This window comes from Pagrus pagrus, assembly GCF_965226575.1.
Source record: "Pagrus pagrus genome assembly, chromosome: 15".
NCBI classification, from domain to species: Eukaryota; Metazoa; Chordata; class Actinopteri; order Spariformes; family Sparidae; genus Pagrus; species Pagrus pagrus.
The window spans coordinates 2,054,190-2,075,932 of NC_140199.1; positions in this window are offsets into that span (position 1 = coordinate 2,054,190).

Consider the following 21,743-nt stretch of genomic DNA (forward strand, 5'->3'; position numbering starts at 1 on the left):
GGATGAAGTCAGAATTTTGAAAAAATATTTGTGGGGATAAAGTCAGAATTTTGATAAAAATTTGGGGGAAAAAAGTCAGAATTTTGAGAAAAAGTTGGAGGGATAAAGTCAGAATTTTGAGAAAAAGTTGGGGGGAAAAAGTCAGAATTTTGAGAAAAAGTCAAAATTTTGAGAAAAAGTTGAGGAAAAAAAGTCAGAATTTTGGGAAAGAGTTGGGGAAAAAAGTCAGAATTTTGAAAAAAATGTTGGAAAAAAAGTCAGAACTTTGAAAAAAAAATTGTGGGGAAAAAGTCAGAATTTCTAGAAAAGTTGGGGGGAAAAAGTCAGAATTTTGATAAAAAGGGGGGGATGAAGTCAGAATTTTGAAAAAAAATTGTGGGGAAAAAGTCAGATTTTTGATAAAAAGTTGGGATAAAGTCAGACTTTTCGGGAAAAAGTTGTGGGGATGAAGTCAGAATTTTGAGAAAAAGTTGTGGGAAGAAAGTCAGATTCTCTCTGATACAGCTGTATGCAGGACAAACAGGACCCCAGGCTGGGAATTGAACCTGTGGCCACTGGTGTGGGGATAAATCCTGTCTACATGGGCTGCCCGCTCTGCCAACTGAGCTAATCGGTGGCCTGAAAGTAAGGTTTTTGAGAAATAGTAAAGGTGAAAAAGTCCGATTTTTAAGAAAAAGTTGTGGGGGAAAGTCAGATTTTTTCTTTCTTTTATACAGCTGTATCCAGGACAAACAGAATGAAAGAGAGGGGGAGCACAGGGCCCCTGGCTGGGAATTGAACCTGGGGCCACTTCAACGAAGATAAAGCCTCTGTACACGGGACAGCCACTCTACCAACTGAGCTAATCTGTGGCCCGAAAGCAAGAATTTTGAGAAAAAATTAAGGTAAAAAAGTCAGAATTTTGGGAAAAATTTGAGAAAAGTTGGGGGGAAAAAAGTCAGAATTTTGAAAAAAATGTTGAGGGAAAAAAGTCAGAATTTTGATAAAAAGTTGGGATAAAGTCAGAATTTTGAGAAAAAGTTGTGGGAAAAAAGTCAGAATTTTGGGAAAAAGTTGTGGGAATAAAGTCAGAATTTTGAGAAAAAGTTGGGGGGAAAAAAGTCAGAATTTTGAGAAAAAGTTGGGATAAAGTCAGAATTTTGAAAAAAAAAAAGTTGTGGGGAAAAAGTCAGAATTTGAGAAAAGTTGGGGGAAAAAAGTCAGAATTTTGAAAAAAATGTTGGGGGAAAAAGTCAGAATTTTGAGAAAAAGTTGGGGGGGTGGGGGGTCAGAATTGTTGGTGGAAAAGTCAGATTTTTTCTTTCTTTTGGCTTTTATACAGCTGTACTCAGGACAAACAGAATGAGAGAGAGGGGGAGGACAGGGCACCTGGCTGGGAATTGAACCTGGGGCCACTTCATCGAAGATGAAGCCTCTGTACATGGGCTGCCCGCTCTACCAACTGAGCTAATCGGTGGTCTGAAAGTAAGAATTTTGAGAAATAGTTAAGGTAAAAAAGTCAGATTTTTAAGAAAAAGTTGTGGGGGAAAGTCAGATTTTTTCTTTCCTTTATAGGCAAGGCAAGGCAAGGCAAGTTTATTTGTATAGCACAATTCAGACACATGGCAACTCAAAGTGCTTTACAGGCGCATACAATTACAGTAAAAGCATTTAAAATACATTAAAACAAATCATTAAAACAAGTTAAGAAACGAAACGTTAAAACAAGTTAAGAAATAGACATCAAAACAAAACATTAAGACAAGTTAAGAAATAGGAAAGTAGGCTAAAATATCACAGAGAAAAAATAAAAGTCACAGTGCAGTTCAAAGTCTTAAAATTGCTTCAGTGAAAGGCTGTGGCAAACAGAAAGGTCTTCAGCCTTGATTTAAAAGAGGTGAGAGTCGGAGCAGACCTGCAGTTTTCTGGGAGTTTGTTCCAGATGTGTGGCGCATAATAACTGAACGCTGCTTCTCCATGTCTAGTTTTGACTCTAGGGACTGAAAGCAGCTGTATTCAGGACAAACAGAATGAGAGAGAGGGGGAGCATAGGGCCCCTGGCTGGGAATTGAACCTGGGGCCACTTCAACGAAGATAAAGCCTCTGTACATGGGACAGCCGCTCTACCAACTGAGCTAATCTGTTGCTGGAAAGTAAGAATTTTGAGAAAAAGTTAAGGTAAAAAAGTCAGAATTTTGAGACAAAGTTGTGGGGGAAAGTCAGAATTGTGGGTGGAAAAGTCAGATTTTTTCCTTAAACAGCTGTATTCAGGACAAACAGAATGAGAGAAAGGGGGAGCACAGGGACCCTGGCTGGGAATTGAACCTGGGGCCACTTCATTGAAGATAAAGCCTCTGTACATGGGCTGACGCTCTACCAACTGAGCTAAACAGTGGCCCGAAAGTAAGAATTTTGAGAAAAAGTTGAAGTAAAAAAGTCAGAATTTTGAGAAAAAGTTGGGGGGGTGGGGGGTCAGAATTGTTGGTGGAAAACTGAGATTTTTTCTTTCTTTTGGCTTTTATACAGCTGTATTCAGGACAAACAGAATGAGAGAGAGGGGGAGCACAGGGCCCCTGGCTGGGAATTGAACATGGGGCCACTTCATCGAAGATGAAGCCTCTGTACATGGGCTGCCCGCTCTACCAACTGAGCTAATCGGTGTGCTGAAAGCAAGAATTTTGAGAAATAGTTAAGGTAAAAAAGTCAGAATTTTGAGAAAAAGTTGAGGGGAAGAAGACAGAATTTTGAGAAAAAGTCGGGGGAAAAAGTCAGAATTTTGGGAAAAAGTCAGAATTTGAGAAAAGTTGGGGGAAAAAAGTCAGAATTTTGAAAAAAATGTTGAGGGAAAAAAGTCAGAATTTGGGGAAAAAGTTGTGGGGATAAAGTCAGAATTTTGAGAAAGAGTTGGGGGGAAAAAAGTCAGAATTTTGAGAAAAAGTTGGGATAAAGTCAGAATTTTGAAAAAAAAAAAAAAGTTGTGGGGAAAAAGTCAGAATTTTGAAGAAAATGTTGGGGGAAAAAGTCAGAATTTTGAGAAAAAGTTGGGGGGGTGGGGGGTCAGAATTGTTGGTGGAAAAGTGAGATTTTTTCTTTCTTTTGACTTTTATACAGCTGTACTCAGGACAAACAGAATGAGAGAGAGGGGGAGCACAGGGCCCCTAGCTGGGAATTGAACCTGGGGCCACTTCATTTAAGATGAAGCCTCTGTACATGGGCTGGCCCCTGTACCAACTGAGCTAATCGGTGGTCTGAAAGTAAGAATTTTGAGAAATAGTTAAGGTAAAAAAGTCAGATTTTTAAGAAAAAGTTGTGGGGGAAAGTCAGATTTTTTCTTTCCTTTATAGGCAAGGCAAGGCAAGGCAAGTTTATTTGTATAGCACAATTCAGACACAAGGCAACTCAAAGTGCTTTACAGGCGCATACAATTACAGTAAAAGCATTTAAAATACATTAAAACAAATCATTAAAACAAGTTAAGAAACGAAACGTTAAAACAAGTTAAGAAATAGACATCAAAACAAAACATTAAGACAAGTTAAGAAATAGGAAAGTAGGCTAAAATATCACAGAGAAAAAATAAAAGTCACAGTGCAGTTCAAAGTCTTAAAATTGCTTCAGTGAAAGGCTGTGGCAAACAGAAAGGTCTTCAGCCTTGATTTAAAAGAGGTGAGAGTCGGAGCAGACCTGCAGTTTTCTGGGAGTTTGTTCCAGATGTGTGGCGCATAATAACTGAACGCTGCTTCTCCATGTCTAGTTTTGACTCTAGGGACTGAAAGCAGCTGTATTCAGGACAAACAGAATGAGAGAGAGAGGGATCACAGGGACCATGGCTGGGAATTGATCCTGGGGCCACTGGTGCAAAGATAAAGCCTCTGTCCATGGGCTGACGCTCTACCAACTGAGCTAAAAGGTGGCCTGAAAGTAAGAATTTTGAGAAATAGTTAAGGTAAAAAAATTCAGATTTTTAAGAAAAAATTGTGGGGGAAAGTCAGAATTGTAGGTGGAAAAGTCAGATTTTTTCCTTAAACAGCTGTATTCAGGACAAACAGAATGAGAGAAAGGAGGAGCACAGGGACCCTGGCTGGGAATTGAACCTGGGGCCACTTCATCGAAGATAAAGCCTCTGTACATGGGCTGACGCTCTACCAACTGAGCTAAACAGTGGCCCGAAAGTAAGAATTTTGAGAAAAAGTTGAAGTAAAAAAGTCAGAATTTTGAGAAAAAGTTGTGGGGAAAAAGTCAGAATTTTGGGAAAAAGTCAGAATTTGAGAAAAGTTGGGGGGAAAAAGTCAGAATTTTGAGAAAAAGTTGGGGGGGTGGGGGGTCAGAATTGTTGGTGGAGAAGTCAGATTTTTTCTTTCTTTTGACTTTTATACAGCTGTACTCAGGACAAACAGAATGAGAGAGAGGGGGAGCACAGGGCCGCTGGCTGGGAATTGAACCTGGGGCCACTTCATTTAAGATGAAGCCTCTGTACATGGGCTGCCCCCTGTACCAACTGAGCTAATCGGTGGTCTGAAAGTAAGAATTTTGAGAAATAGTTAAGGTAAAAAAGTCAGATTTTTAAGAAAAAGTTGTGGGGGAAAGTCAGATTTTTTCTTTCCTTTATAGGCAAGGCAAGGCAAGGCAAGTTTATTTGTATAGCACAATTCAGACACAAGGCAACTCAAAGTGCTTTACAGGCGCATACAATTACAGTAAAAGCATTTAAAATACATTAAAACAAATCATTAAAACAAGTTAAGAAACGAAACGTTAAAACAAGTTAAGAAATAGACATCAAAACAAAACATTAAGACAAGTTAAGAAATAGGAAAGTAGGCTAAAATATCACAGAGAAAAAATAAAAGTCACAGTGCAGTTCAAAGTCTTAAAATTGCTTCAGTGAAAGGCTGTGGCAAACAGAAAGGTCTTCAGCCTTGATTTAAAAGAGGTGAGAGTCGGAGCAGACCTGCAGTTTTCTGGGAGTTTGTTCCAGATGTGTGGCGCATAATAACTGAACGCTGCTTCTCCATGTCTAGTTTTGACTCTAGGGACTGAAAGCAGCTGTATTCAGGACAAACAGAATGAGAGAGAGAGGGATCACAGGGACCATGGCTGGGAATTGATCCTGGGGCCACTGGTGCAAAGATAAAGCCTCTGTCCATGGGCTGACGCTCTACCAACTGAGCTAAAAGGTGGCCTGAAAGTAAGAATTTTGAGAAATAGTTAAGGTAAAAAAATTCAGATTTTTAAGAAAAAATTGTGGGGGAAAGTCAGAATTGTAGGTGGAAAAGTCAGATTTTTTCCTTAAACAGCTGTATTCAGGACAAACAGAATGAGAGAAAGGAGGAGCACAGGGACCCTGGCTGGGAATTGAACCTGGGGCCACTTCATCGAAGATAAAGCCTCTGTACATGGGCTGACGCTCTACCAACTGAGCTAAACAGTGGCCCGAAAGTAAGAATTTTGAGAAAAAGTTGAAGTAAAAAAGTCAGAATTTTGAGAAAAAGTTGTGGGGAAAAAGTCAGAATTTTGGGAAAAAGTCAGAATTTGAGAAAAGTTGGGGGGAAAAAGTCAGAATTTTGAAAAAAATGTTGAGGGAAAAAAGTCAGAATTTGGGGAAAAAGTTGTGGGGATAAAGTCAGAATTTTGAGAAAGAGTTGGGGGGGAAAAAAGTCAGAATTTTGAGAAAAAGTTGGGATAAAGTCAGAATTTTGAAAAAAAAAAAAGTTGGGGGGAAAAAGTCAGAATTTTGAAGAAAATGTTGGGGGAAAAAGTCAGAATTTTGAGAAAAAGTTGGGGGGGGGTGGGGGGTCAGAATTGTTTGTGGAAAAGTGAGATTTTTTCTTTCTTTTGACTTTTATACAGCTGTACTCAGGACAAACAGAATGAGAGAGAGGGGGAGCACAGGGCCCATGGCTGGGAATTGAACCTGGGGCCACTTCATCGAAGATGAAGCCTCTGTACATGGGCTGCCCCCTGTACCAACTGAGCTAATCAGTGGTCTGAAAGTAAGAATTTTGAGAAATAGTTAAGGTAAAAAAGTCAGATTTTTAAGATAAAGTTGTGGGGGAAAGTCAGATTTTTTCTTTCCTTTATAGGCAAGGCAAGGCAAGGCAAGGCAAGTTTATTTGTATAGCACAATTCAGACACAAGGCAACTCAAAGTGCTTTACAGGCGCATACAATTACAGTAAAAGCATTTAAAATACATTAAAACAAATCATTAAAACAAGTTAAGAAACGAAACGTTAAAACAAGTTAAGAAATAGACATCAAAACAAAACATTAAGACAAGTTAAGAAATAGGAAAGTAGGCTAAAATATCACAGAGAAAAAATAAAAGTCACAGTGCAGTTCAAAGTCTTAAAATTGCTTCAGTGAAAGGCTGTGGCAAACAGAAAGGTCTTCAGCCTTGATTTAAAAGAGGTGAGAGTCGGAGCAGACCTGCAGTTTTCTGGGAGTTTGTTCCAGATGTGTGGCGCATAATAACTGAACGCTGCTTCTCCATGTCTAGTTTTGACTCTAGGGACTGAAAGCAGCTGTATTCAGGACAAACAGAATGAGAGAGAGGGGGAGCATAGGGCCCCTGGCTGGGAATTGAACCCGGGGCCACTTCAACGAAGATAAAGCCTCTGTACATGGGACAGCCGCTCTACCAACTGAGCTAATCTGTTGCCGGAAAGTAAGAATTTTGAGAAAAAGTTAAGGTAAAAAAGTCAGAATTTTGAGACAAAGTTGTGGGGAAAAAGTCAGAATTTTGGGAAAAAGTCAGAATTTGAGAAAAGTTGGGGGAAAAAAGTCAGAATTTTGAAAAAAATGTTGAGGGAAAAAAGTCAGAATTTTGATAAAAAGTTGGGATAAAGTCAGAATTTTGAGAAAAAGTTGAGGGGAAGAAGTCAGAATTTTGAGAAAAAGTTGGGGGGAAAAAGACAGAATTTGGGGAAAAAATTGTGGGGAAAAAGTCAGAATTTGAGAAAAGTTGGGGGAAAAAAGTCAGAATTTTGAAAAAAATGTTGAGGGAAAAAAGTCAGAATTTTGATAAAAAGTTGGGATAAAGTCAGAATTTTGAGAAAAAGTTGGGGGGAAAAAGTCAGAATTTTGGGAAAAAGTTTGGGGGGAAAAAGTCAGAATTTGAGAAAAGTTGGGGGAAAAAAGTCAGAATTTTGAAAAAAATGTTGGGGGAAAAAGTCAGAATTTTGAGAAAAAGTTGGGGGGGTGGGGGGTCAGAATTGTTGGTGGAGAAGTCAGATTTTTTCTTTCTTTTGGCTTTTATACAGCTGTACTCAGGACAAACAGAATGAGAGGGAGGGGGAGCACAGGGCCCCTGGCTGGGAATTGAACCTGGGGCCACTTCATTTAAGATGAAGCCTCTGTACATGGGCTGCCCCCTGTACCAACTGAGCTAATCGGTGGTCTGAAAGTAAGAATTTTGAGAAAAGGTTAAGGTAAAAAAGTCAGAATTTTGGGAAAAAGTTTTGGGGGAAAAAAGTCAGAATTTTGAGAAAAGGTTGGGATAAAGTCAGAATTTTGAGAAAAAAAAAAGTTGTGGGGAAAAAGTCAGAATTTGAGAAAAGTTGGGGGAAAAAAGTCAGAATTTTGAAAAAAATGTTGGGGGAAAAAGTCAGAATTTTGAGAAAAAGTTGGGGGGGTGGGGGGTCAGAATTGTTGGTGGAGAAGTCAGATTTTTTCTTTCTTTTGGCTTTTATACAGCTGTACTCAGGACAAACAGAATGAGAGAGAGGGGGAGCACAGGACCCCTGGCTGGGAATTGAACCTGGGGCCACTTCAACGAAGATAAAGCCTCTGTACATGGGACACCCGCTCTACCAACTGAGCTAATCTATAGACTAAAACTAAGAATTTTGAGAAAAGGTTAAGGTAAAAAAGTCAGAATTTTGAGAAAAAGTTGAGGGGAAAAAGTCAGAATTTTGAGAAAAAGTTGGGGAGATAAAGTCAGAATTTTGAGGAGAAGCTTTTTTGGGGGAAAAGTCAGAATTTTGAGGAGAAACAAGCAGTGGTCAGTGCCTTACTCAAGGGCACCTCAGCAATGCCCAGGATGTGAACTAGCATTCTCCATTACTAGTCCACATCACATGTCTTTTGGTCCAAGTGGGACTTTGAACTAGACACGTTTGAGGCCCAAGCCAAGTACCCATGGACTGAGCTATTGCCACCCAAAAATGAAACACCAGCAAAAAATAAGTCTTACTTGCTCATCAGGCCTTCAGTTAATCAGGCATAAAAAGGCTCTAAAACAAGTTAGAGCCATGAGCTGGAGTTATGTAATCAGCAGGTCGGTGTCGCAGGGAGGAATGGTACCAGTAGAAACAGCCACAGTGAGCTGGTAGATGTCAGAGGACATCACTGCACATCAACACGTCATTAACACCTTCTGATTGTAAACAGTGAAAAAGAAAACACTGTTGAGAAATGCCACACAGGACCCGAAACAGCAGCTCCCTGCCTGTTAAAATACTGGCAGATATTTTGAGGCTGAGCTCAGGTTCTGTCCAGTTCTCTCCCATCAGAACGATCATCTGCATCCAAAATGCTGCTCGCAGAGTTCTTGCTGCAAGCGTTCGACATGCCTGAACCTTCCCCCCGCTGATGACCACAATGCTTCAGGGCAGCCATACTGTCGTTTCACTCCACATGACCTCCATTACCATCAGCTTTCATCCACGAACTGTGTCCATCATACTCGAGGGAGCAGAAGGGAACGACGGAGAGGAGAAATGTTGATGACCGCCGTGAACTGTTGGAGCGGACACACAGAAATCACTCATGCGAATCTAAAGCTGTTAGTAAAAACGGTAAAAATTAACCTCAGGTGTGATTTCTGAAACGTTATTGATTTAACCTTATTTCATGAATTTAACTGACTCCTGAACAGAACCAAAAAAACTACATTTATAGTGAATTTACACCTAAAATGGATGAATTGCTTGTCGATCTTAATGTCAACAATCTGTATTACCCACAGGGAGAGACTGTTTAAAAGTGTACACCAATTTCATATCAACTGTCAATAAAACAGCAGTTTATATCAGAATGTTTTGAATAGTGTCTGAAAAAATGTCCATTTCATTTTATCTTGACTCTGTAGGAAAGAGTCTGAGCCGGAATCGTTTCAGTATTGTGTGATTTCTTTCTGAATCGTGATCTTAACCCTTGAATTATTTCGCCGCGGCTGCTTTATTTGTTGCTGTTGTGTCACCTGGCCACTTAAACTCACTTGTCTCAACAGATTTCATCAGCAGAGTCAGTGACTGTAGAACATGTTTATGACTAACGCTTCACCCCCCCTTTCCACTTGATGTTGTGTGATGTAATGAGGCGTTAAATATCTTTAAGTGTGATTTTCCTCTCCACAAGGTCAAGCTCTGTGCTTATTTCTGTGTTTTTTACACCTTTATTTCCTCGGGGAAGTGTACCATTTTCATACAATATCCAACTTCACAATGAAAAAAAAAAATCACCATGGGCGTGCACGCTTTCCATCGTGTGTTAATCTCTTAAGCAGCTCCATCGAAGTAATTTGGGGTTCTGAACACGCTCGCCAAAACTCTCCCTTTGGAAAGATAAATGTTAATGTTATTCAGCACACTCAATCACTGCAATTTCATCTGATCTCTGACCCTGATCTGTTTTTTTTCTTTTTGTGTCTCTGACCTTGAATACTGCAGCCTGCTGGTGTGAATTAAAAGGTGTCAAACGCAGGTTCAAGTGCATTAGTGGGTGAGAAAGCGTCTTTTTCCACTTAAAGTACATCACACTGCGAAGGTGTCAGATCCGTATGGAATAAATCTATATTATTTCTTCGCCTAAAGCGGAGCGCGGCCATCTGTTCATCGCTGTAGCGCACATACAAGGTGCTGGTCCGCCCTTACATCATCATCACCATGAGCCTGGAGCCAGTGGGAAGCAGAAACAAGGTTGAGCCACACATTATAGTCGTGATCAGGTACAGAGGTGACATTTAAAGAGATAAATATTCACAAATATAGAGCAAGTTTTCTTTTTCCTCCTATGAATTATTCACCAGAAAATGGTTCCTTTCCCATTGAAAAGATAAAATCTCTTCTGGGAGGAAGTGAAACGTATTAACAAAACTAAAAGTCTAGAGCCTCTTCAAGCTCCACTGTTCACAGCACCAACAGTGAGGATTTATCTTTTCTTATGCCACTACAGCGTACACACGATTTGTCTTTACAGATGGTCTGTGTGTGTTATCAGGTGATGCTGGTGCCACAAACTCCTGCAGTAAATTTTACAACAGAGACCCACAGAGAGCTGCGTCCTCACCAACAGCAGCCAGCAGCCTTTGACCCGATGATTCAAAGGTGAACATGGCTTTTCTTTTCACAGTATCTAATGTATTTGTGCGCTGAATCTCATATGTGGAATTAGAGTAACATTTCTCATTATCTAAAACCAAAAGATGGAACATTTCCAATAAAAACAAACATCTGAAAGCAAAGAATATTGATCCATGAAGTTTATATATTGATCTGCAGGTTTGTTCAGCACTGACTCAGTTTGTGAGGAGTTTGACAAAGGATCTTTGGAGTGTTTGTTGCCACCTGAGCTTTGAGAAAAGCTGCAGTCGATGACAATTAATTAGGATGTTTAGGATGCTGGAAACTGAAGCTTGAAGAAAATATATTCAAGCATTTATTATTACTTTCACTCGAGCTCCATTTATCCAGGTTAGCTGCATTGAGATCACAAATTTCTTTTCCGATGGAGAGCAGCCGCAAACAGCATCAGCAGCATATTTAATTAGAGACAGCAATGACAAACACTTTACAGCTAAAGTCACAGACAGACTCAGTCAGTAGTTGCAGTGCTCTCCTCCTCTCCCTTCTAACAATCATCATCATATATTAATACATTCAGGCGCCAACGTCACTTTTTCATGCTCAATCTAACACACAGCTCCGTGCCTCTTCAAACTGAGGTACTAATCCATTATAAACTCAATCAGGAACCCTGATGATGGACACTCATGCATGCAGAGCTTTCTCTGGATATGGTCACCCGGTGAAGGTAGCTCCAGAACTACAGGGAGCAACACCAATAACTGCTGCTCACAATCACAATACTCTTTGCTGTAGCTATCTTTGGCTAGCTGCTGTTAGTTGCATGGCTAACTGTGCTAACTAGCTAAGTGGCTGTACTGGACTGACTGGAGTTGCCTGTCTTGCGAACTCGCATCACCGTGGGCAACAAGGCTCAGCTCAACCGGGCTCAGCCGCCTCCCAGTGACCACGACAGGACACCAGACTGGAACATGAGGATTTTTTTTGACTAAACCAAAATAAATAAAAAAAAAAAAACGGATCGTGGAAAGACAAACCAAGACCGTTTTGGTTAGTCTTATTACGTTCGTGTCGAGTGTGACTTAAGTGTGTTTTATGATGATTAACGAGGCGATTAAACTTGTCTTAGTTTGGTAAAAGAGTCAAACAGGATGTCTGCTTCGACTATTCCTCCTCCTCCTCCAGTTGACTGGCTCATGATGGAAACAAACTGTAGGGAAAGAAAAGGGATTCAGTGGACAATGTGAGAGCAGCTAGATGACCTTGACTTTGCGGATGACATAGCTCGTCTCTCTCACACACACATACAAAAGAGAGCAGCAGAGGAAGGACAGACTCTCACAACCTGCGACAAAACGTGGCCGTACACCCAAAACAGAAAAGACACAGGTGATGAAGATTCTCTTCAAAATCAACAACCCTATCCTCGTGCTCAGCACTGCCCCATAATGCCATAAAAACAGGATGAATAAGGCTAGAGTGGTGTGCTAACATGCTCAGGAAGATCTGGAGCTCAAAACCAACACCTAAATACTCATCTTTCACTCAAATATGAGGCCGTTGAAGATGGATCAGAGACGAGGAGAACAACAAAATACACAACTGCCAGGCTGCAAACATTCATTAAAAACTGCCGCAGGAGAACATCTGGTGGAGAGACAACTTAATCTACGTGGACCCTTGGAAAAGAGCCCACTGACTCACAAATCCGAAGGAGGAAGTGGAGTTGCATTGAACAGCGAACCTGCCAAAAACATCAGCCGGCAAAGCCCTTAAATGAAAACCCCCAGGGACGAGGAAGACGTTGGAACAGCTGGAGAAGAGGTGGTAGAAATGTCAGCGAGTGGACTCAACAGGGGAGCTCTCTAAAGAACAGCCAACAACTGAGAGTGCTGGAGGATATTTAGCAATGGCCTACGCTCCCTGGAGGAGCTCGAGCACACAAGTAATTAAGCTAAACCTGTGGGTGCTCAAATAAAAATAAAGTATAATGTGTTTCAGACCTTAATACCTTCTCCAAAGGTCTTAACCTCCTGCACATAAAGGATTACAAGTATTTTTAACATTCGTAGTTCACAGCTTGAAAAGTGTGAAAATGAAATGGTTTGGACTCTTGGTTTGACACAACAGGGCTTCAGAAAACATTCGTTTTGGATTTTGAAAAGACATTTTTTCAAGATTTTCTGGCATTTTTATAAACTTCATGACTAATTGATTAAAAGCCGATGCATTAATCAAACACAAAACAATCGGTAGTTGTTAAAAGTTAATAGCATTGAATTAAAAGTTAATTTCCTGGTGTTTTTATTTGCGTTTTGTGAAATGAACAGAAAGTTAATTGTCTACACAGTGTTATGTCAGAGCTGCCGTCTGTGTTTTAGCTCGTTCTTATAAACTTTAAACCTCTTTAGTGCCTGCGGTTGTTCCTCTGTCGAGCCGCTTCATAATGCAGATATTTCTCATTTTCTCTCCGTTCTGCTCTGCTGCCGCTGATATGTCCGATATGACTGTTGATGCACATTTAATCACACGCGTACATTTCTTCTTAATAGCTTAGTGCCAAAATGGTCTTTGTGTGTGTTTACAAAGTCCCTGTTTGCCCTTCTCTTATTTATCTCCTGCTCCTCTTCGATTTATCCCATCACTACCTGCTTCTGCTGCAGCTGGAGCCCAATTTCCCCTCAGGGATGACAACAACTAATCTAGTCTATTGATATTTTTCAGTAGCTTCATCTCTTATAATCCTAACAAACTGCTCCGAGCTCTCTTATAGTGTTTTCAGTTTGCCACTCCCTGAGGCCTCGGGATTTACAGATGGAGTGTGTGTTTGTGTGTGCATCCTTATCAGGCTGTCTTTGTATAAATCATTCCTATTTGTGGTCTGTGCCCTTGAAGGAAAGGCCACGCTCCAGATGCATTATTAAGATTATTTCCGATCTGCTCAATACAGCAGAGAATTTAAGATCTATTAGTGTTTTCTGGTAAACTCGTGGCAGAGGTGGTCGGCTGACCTCGGCAGAGTCAGTCACAGCTGGATTCTGTCCTTGCTCGTGTGTCCTTGAGCAAGACAATGACCCGCCCGAGATGACGTATGAAGATTACACCCACAAAGTCAATTCTGAGGCAAAAAGTATAATACATCTTCAATCCCATTATAAGAATGACTCTGTCTGTGCATGCTGCTGGATTTACGGCTTAAAACTGTTGGGAAACATAATGCGGCAGGGATATGTCACACGGCTGACAACAGGCCTTCAGCGTTTGAGTTAAAACTCCCCTTTGTCCCATTTTCTTACATACTGTCTGTCTTTTAAGGTCAGCCACAAATAGATGGAGATAATGTGCAGTGAACAAGTAATTTAAAGCTTTCATTTTCAAGTTACTTTCATTTCTTCCACACCCGAGCCGGCAGAATTTATTTCAGCGCGGATGATTGGAAATTGCAGGATCATATTCTGCATTTTGCACAGCGCTGCTGACACTTTCAGGGTTACTAAGTTCCATTCCCAGTGGATTTACACAGTAGCATGAATGCTAACAATGCATTTGAAAGAGGCACCTGGGATCAAAGGGGCCACCAAATGCCAGATTTTATGTTAATCTAAATTCACAAGACAACATAGCTAACCTTGAGAGAGCTTTGTAACGGTGAAGCAGGGAATGTGGAGGGCAGGATTTGTACAGCCCGCGGGGGAAGCAGCTGTAATGAAATCCAGATTCAAGACAGTGCTGAACTCAAGAGGAAGGTTACGTCCATTTATTAGTGCAGCACGTTTTTAATAAAGGTGTTAAAGTACATGCCCGGCATCTCTTCAAATATTTAAACTTTAAGTAGAACCTGAGGATTAAAAGTATGATACATGTGTCAAACTTCTTCTTGTAACGAGTTACACCCACATTACACAATCCTTTGTTTGACTGTGCATAAAATATTGTTAATTATCAATTTTCTTTTAATGAATCAATCAGTGTCATTTTCAGGCGAAGCCAGGTGGGTCTGGAGGAGCGCCATCATCAGGCACAACAACTTAATTTTATTGATTTATCTAAATCTTTAGGAGGTAGTTCTTAACTTCTTTAATGAATTCATATGTTTAATCAAATCTTTCACCTTTCTATATACAGTATGAATGCAATTATAATACAGGATCTCCTGAAAATATAACATTCATCACAGTAGCAAGCAATTCGTGGTAATGATAAAAACTTTAAAAATGACCTCAACAACTGATTCAGCTAACTGACTTACAATACGCTCCTTCAGTCTTATTTATTGGAGCAAAAACTGCTGATTTCACCCTGAGTTGCACACAAGAAACAACGCCTGGTGAAAGCATATTTATTTTTAGTGCTCGTCTGGCTCCCGCTGCCGCTTTGTTCATCTGTTTGAAAGGTGGAACACAATCAGAGCGGATGTTTCATCTCGACGTTGCTCTTCAGGGTTTCGGAGGATGAGATAAAAAGTCGTTCAGTTTGATTTCTCTTGGGGAAAATCATTTGAGCTGGAATCGTAGAGAGCCGCAGGATTCATGCCATCCTCACATTGTCCAACATTCTGGCGACTTGTCATCTCCGGGCCTCGGGGTGTTTTCAGAGGGCAGGTGGCTGCTGCAGCGTCACAGTCAGTCTTCACACATTTTGGATATTGAAGGCAAGCAGGGACAACATATCTGTTTTGCCACATGCTGCATGATGATATCCACTCCAAAAGGTGACTTTTGCAACTTCGCACACTTTTTAAAAGAAAGCTCTTACTCCTCGATATCCTCCGTCTGAGATATATAAACACTGAGTGAATGAAAACTCTCACACGTCAACAAAAGGTTTATTTGTAACAACATACAGGAGTTTTCAGGAGGTGAAAAGAGACCAGATATGGGACTAAAGTTTTTACAGGCGCCTGCAGTTAAAGTCAATGTGACATATCACTGACAAGGAGCCATCTACTGCTACAATAGCAATTACAAAAACTGTGGGACACTGGTTTTCCTGTCCATGCAAATGAATGAACAATAATTTTTCCCATTCTGAAAGCTTCTGTGTTTAAAGATACACAATCACCGTCCCCTCTGGGCTCATTAGCTGTGACTGTCTGTTGTTTTGCTTGAGAATAAAGAACAGAAATCTCCAGGCAGCGATCATGAAAGCACGAGGAGGAATTGACTGTGTTTTATGCTTCTTTGTGATTAAATTCAGAGGACAACGTTAGCTGGCTGTTAGCCACCCCAGGACAGCAATTTGTTCTTGGACTGCTTTACTGACCATCTCAAACCTACCACCCCTCTGTGCATGTGTATGTACCAACAGCTCAAAGTTGCCATTATGCTCAGCACACCCCGCAGACTACACATGGCAGCTCTGGTATCTGCCTAGAGATGCATAAACCAGTAAACAAGTCATAACTGCACCCCCAGGTTTCTAAAAAAATAATCAAACATTCAAGACATTCAAACTAGATTTTGACAAAGGGTCCCTCGACATGGATGACAAGTTTCAGCCAGAATAAAATGTCAGCACTTTTTCCTGCAAACGTCGGATACATTATATCTGTACCATGCTAACATTTCCTGCCAGGATGGCTGCTGAGAGGCGAGACTTGCCTTTAAGGACTTTGTTTCAAGCCTCCAGGAAGAGCACCAGGCTTCAAAGACAGTTTTCGTAGTCCCATAAGCCGACGTCGTGAAAGAAGCACCTGTAAAAAACAACGTCACAACCCCCACAAAATGAATTATTTTTCACTGAATTTGATCCATTTGGTCCAATAAAGTTTGGAAAGTCAAGCATTCAAGTTAGCCGGCAAAAGTCTCTAGTGTGCACGCTCTGTGGGAAGATCTCAATCTATTTTGGCTTTGAATGTCGCTGAGCAGCTTTCATACAACACTGTGAGCAGATGTAATGTACCTTCCTTGCTGTGGTTTTTGTCAAAACAAAACATTTTTAATTTGAACCTAAAGAAACTTAAAATTTCAACATATCTGAGATTTACATAAAAAGTACATTGCCAACATTAATCCTGCTGATTGGGTTGCAAGCTGTGCCCACTAACAACAAATACACCACTAGCCGGATCAAGATTTTCTGTTTGCCCCAGTGTGTGTTGGTGCTCACTGCTTTTCTCCACAGGTGCTGGCAGAATCAGCACAAGATGAAACTTCCCTGTCGCTGCGTTAAAGAACCAACCCGACGTACACTACATTAGAAGAGATGAGCCCCTGATTCTGCCTGTGTAGGTTCCACTTGTTAGAAAAAAACCCACTTCTTCCAGCACTAACACCCTGGAGAAGTGTTTATTAAAGAGGAAAGGTTTGAGCTGCTGCCAGCTGGCCCTGCACAGCCTTCTGTTCCCACCACCACCACCACAATGATGCAATCACCGTTTTACTGTATAGAGATGGGGTTTTGAACCAACATGGCAATGACTCATTAAAAACAGACATGTCCTCTGGCCTGCTGAAAGATGTGATATTGGCCTCCTGCTATTGTACGTGCATGTGTGTGGGTATGAATACTGCAGCTGCCCGGATTAATAAAGTCTATTTTGGCCCGAGCGCTGCATCTAATGAAAAGGTTTGAAGCTCTCCCATTCATCCAGCTTAATGTTCACTATATTCCACTTTGCACTGTAAATCCAGGCCATTTGCCACCATACAAATGGCCGTTAATGCCGAGGTGACTTTTCAAACCCATGAACCTCTTCAGCTTATATCACGGTGAAATAACACTTTGGTCGGGAAAGAGACACCGAGGAGAAAAAGTTCTGAAGAAATTGCTTTTTCCTCACCTCTTGGATGACCTGCAACTTTAAAAGTAATAGCTGTGGGTTGGAACAGGTTCAAGAGAGGAAGGATGAGGACACAGATATACATCTAAATACATAAAGATGGAGGAGGCACTGAAAATGTTTTGGGAACTTCGGCTAAAGTGGGGGATCATTTATATCAAATGCATTTTTGTATTGGTGTAATTTCAAGAACTAAAGGCCATTAGTGAGAAAACCCTCGACTAAAGTGAGGAAACACTACAGCAATCAACAGACGATAATGCTACACACACTTCAAGAGAACAGAAGGAGGGAGGTCTGGTTACAAACACCTAAAAAATGAAGCCTGCTCAAGGAATGAGTATGATAATCTTCAGTAGGAATCTATGCAGAAAAAGTTGTATTGACTTGACATTGTTTTCATTGAGCAGGATATCTTTGTTACAGGTGGGAAGGTTGGGACTGCAGGTTTAGACAGCCTTTCAGACCAAGTGTGAAACCACTCGACATTTTCAAGGAGACCGTGGAACAATTTCCAGCCCATTTTGTTGGTGACAAAAACAGGAATTTTAATCCAAAACATGTTTTCCTAAAGTCGTCTTTGTGCCTGAACCTAACCTGAGAATAAACACAGTGATATCACAACATACATTTTAAAAATTCAACATAAAGAAATACAAAGCTTCAACATGTCCGTGTGTGCATTTCCAACATGTATTCATGTGGTTGCAGTGTATTGTTCCTCAGCTGGCAGGTTGACAGATTGTTAATTAGCAGAGTTGAAGCATTACTTTTAAAATCCCTCTCAGGATTTGAATTTCATGTAGTTGTCTCCTCCAAAGCCGATATCAGACTTTCACCCCTGGTTAGAGAACAGCTACGAACAGCAGAAAATACAATAGTGGCTTCATGACATTTTCCTGATTTGAGACTCCATGTAGAAGATGGTGGGGATGCTTTTCTTTGCCACATAGCTCCCCAAACACAAGAGACAGATCACACTGTTTGTCAGTGTGCCTTCCAAAATGGCCAAACATTTGAACGTTTTCTACTGGGACACGCCCGCTGGCAGGAAGATGGTTCTTCTCTGCCCATCCAGACGGTTACAAAAATGAATCACACAGATTTTATTTTATTTTTTTCAGATCTTGCCACTGCTATGATGATTTATGTACACAAACATAATTAGGGGAAAGACTCCGGAGATGATGAACATCAACTTTTGGTAGGCAACAGGATGTGAACAGTGTCTTATCATGTTCAAATGTTTTAATCCACTACTGCATATGTTTGTTTTCTGCAGCTGTTTCATGACAATATACCAAAAGTCTAACATAGGAGCTAAATGTATGAGCTATATTTCACAGAACAAACAGTCTCTGTAAAATCCAGCCATGCACGGCACTGAAAATCCCACGATCTGGACTTAAAACCGGTCAGCAGAGCCAGTTACGAGTCATTTAGACCCTTGTTCATGTTTTTTTATTCAGGGCAAAATACTTCATTATTCTGGCTCGTTCTGAAACTCGTGTATGGGTTCTGGCACGACTTCAGGTTCTTCGGAGTAATTAAAAATGAGCTTTAACTCCGGCTCAGCAGGGTAAAAACAAACATAATAACGAACCCCAGGCATAATTTCAAATTAAGGGATATTAAGTGAAATGTGTTTTATCCTGATGCTCACAGTCAGAGGCCACTTTTCTGTACTATTGCAGTCTCTCACATCCTTTATAGCCACAAAAAGATCCATTCTTTTAAAAGCACCTTTTGTTCAGAGACGTGCTGCTGCAGTGATGAATGTAATGCATCGGTGTAGGTGAGGAGAATGAGGATTTTTCCTTCCATGTTGTAACTTTCTAAAAGTCACAATAAATGTGGGATAAATCATCCGTACACTTCACATCCAGAGTGTCCCACTGATTTATAGACGGAAACACCTTAACACCGCGACGAACACACAAGATAAATGCTGCATTTCAGACGACTCAGAAGTGGAAACTTTCCAACCTCAAAATCAGAATTCCTACTTCCCTTCATGAAGAAGCAGTTGACATCACTGAGAGACATAATTTTGTTACTGTCAGCCAAGTTTTTTGGTTAATTTGGGTGCCGTGCACCTGGAAGGTAAGGAGGTCTGAAGTTGGATGTTTCGACTCAGAAATCCCGACCTCTGACTTTTACTGGACTGCAGCATAAGAGTGCAGTTCTGAAGATCAAGTTGGGCTCAATCCCTCATTTTTATACATCAAAATGTGGTACTGTCATGCACAAATCGGTAATAACAATAAAACTTAAGCAAGCTAGCACCTACTGAGACATAAGCAAACTAGTGGCAATGGTTTTGTGCTTGTTAAAGAGGACAAGCCCATAATACAGCAAATTGTTCTCATAACCCTGGGTTTGAAGTGTGCCTCTGAAAATCCTCTGCTTGGAGCCCGAACACTTTACGCTACCGCTCTATCCCGACAAGAATCAGAACACCCTACCCCGAGCTGTGAATGTGCAAAACAGGAGGTAGGGCGGCGTTTAGGATGGGGCCTTCCTCTGCAGACCAGTAGAAGCCAAAATCCACTTTTTGTCCCTTTTTCTAAACTATACAAAAGACACACAAAGGCAACTTCCCTGTGAGAAGTGAAATGAGGTATCTGAACTGATGTGGGTAAAGAATACAGTCTTGCAGAGGGAACACAGATTTCCTTGGGAGTTGTTTGACAAGGCTGGAAAGAAAAAAAAGCATAACATGTCAAGGCCATTATCCCCTCCTGAGCAACTTCTCTTGCTCTTCCTCTTTGTAGTCCACCGTCTCTGATCCCGCCAGAAGTAATTTGTTGTACCCCAACCCGAGCTTTAAGGCTGAGTTGGTTTCCCAGAGCTCGGCAATCAGTCGGTCTCGACTGTATCTGAGCCTCAGATCACTAAACTAACCAGTAACTCATTAATCAGCATGTGTGAACGGGACAAATACGTCTCTCTCTCTCTCTCCAGACGCGCTTATCAGCGGATGCACGGGCATAAGTATAACACACACTGCATCACTCACTGGAGGCATCCATACAAACCACATGCTCGGTTGCACAAACACACACACACACGTGCCAAATATGCTGTAATGCATGTTTAGCCAGGAGCATGTAATTATGCATCATCACAAGCATAACAAGAGAATATTACACAGAGTGGCATGAAGTTGCATGCTTTCATAAATTACAGACACACACGCAGAAAGAAGGTCCCTGGTAATGAGGCGTCGGGGGTTAAGCTTTCAATCTGCATTCTCTCTTTGTTTACTGGATGCAACTTCTAATTAATCATGTTACCACAATTAATCATTTGTCTTTGTTGAACAGCCACTGCAAGCCAAAACCACTGAAGCTGGGAAGTACAGACTGTTTTCTGTCTTTAGAATGGGTTGCAGCACGCTTTTATATCTAAGACAGCTGGGTTGTTCTTGTGGAATAAAGAATGTGCTTTAATGAGGCTGTATTAAAAAAAGGGACATTTAATGGGATTGGAGCTGAAAGGTTCAGCCATGAAAGAAGTATTCAGATACTTCCTAAAGCAGAAATACTAGGGAAATACAGTATACTGCAGTAACTTGTATCAGGGCTGCACGATATGGTCAAAAAGTGATATTGCCATTGCGATAAGATTCATTATTATTCAATTTCCATTGTCATTGAAAAACTAGTAAAATCATGATGATGTGGGATTTCTCTCCTGGTCTCTGCCAAACAAACATGTTTTTATTACATCTGGAGAACGAGCTCTGCAGGCCAGAGCGTCTCTGCAGCGCTACAACATTTAATTAAAAAACTGTTTTTTGACACGTTTTACCTTTTATAAAATAATTGCCATTCTTGCGATTCCGATTATTTTGCGATTTATTGTGCAGCCCCTAACTTGCAAGCATGTTTCTGTCTTCTGCCTGTATGAGAACAATCAATGAAAGTGTCGACCAACACTTGATTGTTCCAACTGTAAAACAGAGGTTGGACCTCTGGAGTAAGATGTTCTGGAGAACCTTCTCTTGCCTCAAAAAAAAAGGGCCACTATAATCCGAACTGTTTCTGAAAATGACACTTTTTTTTTTTTTTTTACCTCAAATCATGAAAAAACGTCAAGTAGTAAAAGTACAAGTACCTCAAAACTCTTCTTCCTCACAGTACTTGAGTTGATGTAAGACTTCCACTACTGGGTTCAGGGAAAGCTAAACTTAAAGGACCATTTTACAGGGGAAAGCAGTAAGTTTTTTATTACCCCATAAACACATAATTACCGTATTAGCTGCAGTATATGTGCAGGAAGTTCAACAAGATGTTCATCACACCAATGACTTAACAATTACTTTAAGGTCACACAGTGATCAGGTATTAATTAATCCAGCTTTGATGACCATTTCACGCTCAGCTAGAACGTTTTTCAAACACATCTCCCATGATGTGTCTTTTCAGCTCTGTGACATCATCGACGCAGTTTTAACCCGAGCGCCAGAAGGAAGCTAACGTTCACAAGGTCGAAATTCTTCATCCACATGATGACCGACGAGCCTCCAAAATGGCTCCATATTTCTTTGCTCTCTGTTGGAAGCGGCTCTCGGCTGCAGCGCTCGTATATTCTCTCCAGAAATCAATAGCTGAGGCCGGCTTGCCTCGACAACTTTCTTCTCCTCTCTCGTCTGAGATATGAGGCCTAGCGGTC